We start from the raw sequence: 2,725 nt of genomic DNA on the forward strand, positions 1-2,725 counted from the left end.
TCCGAAGGCGCCACCTGCCGGACTCTGGAACCGTTGTTGGATTCAGAGCGGTGTCCGGCCTAGGGCCGGACTTAGATCCCTCTGGGGTTTTACCCCCTTTGGGCCTGGAGTCCGGGAGGTCGCCTTGTGGCGCCTCCAGGACCATCTCCTCCTGGTTTAGCCCCTTTTGGGACTCCACCTCAGCATCGTCTGTAGGGAGAGGGGAGGAGGCCGTCGGAAGTGAAGCGCTATTCACATCCGACGAGTCCAGGGAGCCGCTCGACGAATCGCCGAGCTGAGGCCGGGGCAGACTGCATAATTGAATTCAGCATCAGAAGGTACCATAAATCAGAGGAGCGCCATAAGTTATTCGGGTATCCGGATACTTACGATTTTGCCAGGGGCTTGACCCTGGATGGCCATTCCTCCCCGCCGTCTTCGGCATCGGAGGCGTAGTCCGGCAGAAGGGTCTTCCCCTTCTTGGACCCTCCGGCCTCCCCAGTTGGGCCGGCCTTCCTCTTCTTTCCTCCCCTCGCGGGAGGGGGAGAGGCTTCTTCTTCTTCTTCCTCCTCGTCCTCGGAGGCGGAGGGTGCTTCGGGGTTGTCGGGCGATGAATCCGACACCACCAGGCGCCGGGAACTCTTTCGAGTCCCCGTGGCCTTCTTCTTGGCCTTCTTCTCCTGCACCACGTGAGGTGCTGGAACCAGCAGCTTCGCCAAGCGTGCGTCTGTTGGGCCTTCGGGCAAAGGGGCCGGACAGTCAAACTGTCCGGATGTCCTCTTCCAGTCCTGTCAAAGGAGCAGGAGTTTAGATCCTACATAGAGTCAAACAATGAAATTTGAGTGTCCCGTAAAGGACTAAAATCAAGCTTACTTCGGAGGCTTGGCGCTTGGCGCAGAATCCGCGATCCTCGGTGACGGGAGGGAAGACCTCGGAGCTCTTGAAAAGCACCTTCCAGGCATCCTCGTGCTTTGTTTCGAAGAACCGGGGCAGAGTCTGGTGCTGGGCCGGGTCGAACTCCCACAAATTGAAGTCCCGTCGTTGGCACGGGAGGATCCGGCGGAAGAGCATGACCTGGACTACGTTGACAAGCTTAACCTTCTTGGTCACCAGGTCTCGGACACATGTTTGGAGTCCGGTCACCTCTTCCGGACTACCCCACAACAGGCCCATCTCTTTCCAAGATGTGAGTCGTGTGGGGATGCCAGATCGAAATTCGGGGGCCGCTGCCCATTCAGGGTCACACGGCTCGGTGATATAGAACCACCCCGATTGCCACCCTTTGATGGTTTCCACGAAGGCGCCCTCAAGCCATGTGATGTTGGCTATCTTTCCCACCATGGCGCCTCCGCACTGTGCTTGTCGGCCGCTCACAACCTTCGGCTTGACGCTGAAGATCTTCAACCATAGGCCAAAGTGAGGCTGGATGCGGAGGAAGGCCTCGCACACGAGGATAAACGCCAAGATGTTGAGGATGAAGTTCAGGGCCAGATCGTGGAAGTCCAGGCCGTAGTAAAACATGAGCCCTTGGACGAACGGGTGAAGAGGGAAGCCCAGTCCTCGGAGGAAATGGGGAAGGAACACGACCCTCTCATGGGGCCCGGGGGTGGGGATGAGTTGCCCCTGGTCTGGAAGCCGGTGCGCGATGCCGTCCGACAAGTATCCGACCTTCCTCAACTTTTTGATTTGCCCCTCCGTGACGGAGGAGGCCATCCATCTACCTCCCACTCCGGACATGATTGGAGAAAGGTCGAGGTGTGAAGTGCGGACTTGGGCGCTGGAGTTCGAGTGCGCAGGGATGGACAAGCAAGGGAGGAAGAAGGCGTGAATGGAAAGGTTGGATCCTTATCCCCTTATATGGGCGGCCGAGACTATGAGCTCCCACCAGCCTAATAAAACTCGCTTATCTCCCAAGTGCCAAGGTTAATGGCACGGTTGGGTTACCCACGCCCGTATTGATGAGAATCCCGGAATAAGGGGACACGATCTCTGCTTTGAAAAGACATGCCAGGGAAACCGCCTTGCTAAACGCGCTGAGGTGGAACAGTAAAATGATTCGAATAAAGGCCTGGCTACGGCGTGATGTCACGCTATGGAATACATCAGCAGATTGGATTTGTGCAGATATTATTCTCTCTACGGTGGCATGTGGAACTTATTTTGCAGAGCCAGACACTATCCATGTGTTCAACATCTTCTATGGAGTATTTGGAGGAGGAACCCGCCTTGCTATGCCGAAGACAATTTGCGTGCCGGACTCGTCGTCATTGAAGCCTGGTTCAGGGGCTACTGAGGGAGTCCCGGATTAGGGGGTGTCCGGATGGCCGGACTATGACCTTTGGCCAGACTCCCGGACTATGAAGATACAAGATTGAAGACTTCGTCCTGTGTCCAGATAGGACTTTCCTTGGCGTGGAAGGCAAGCTTGGCGATATGATATGAAGATTTCCTCCCATTGTAACCGACTCTATGTAACCCTAGTTCTCTCCGGTGTCTATATAAACTTGAGAGTTTTTAGTCCGTAGGACGAACAACAATCATACCATAGGCTAGCTTCTAGGGTTTAGCCTCTCTGATCTCGTGGTAGATCAACTCTTGTACTACCCATATCATCAATATTAATCAAGCAGGAGTAGGGTTTTACCTCCATCGAGAGGGCCCGAACCTGGGTAAAAACATCATGTCCCTTGTCTCTTGTTACCATCCGCCTAGACGCACAGTTCGGGACCCCCTACCCGAGATCCGC

The sequence above is a fragment of the Triticum dicoccoides genome, chromosome 7B (assembly GCF_002162155.2).
Source record: "Triticum dicoccoides isolate Atlit2015 ecotype Zavitan chromosome 7B, WEW_v2.0, whole genome shotgun sequence".
NCBI classification, from domain to species: Eukaryota; Viridiplantae; Streptophyta; class Magnoliopsida; order Poales; family Poaceae; genus Triticum; species Triticum dicoccoides.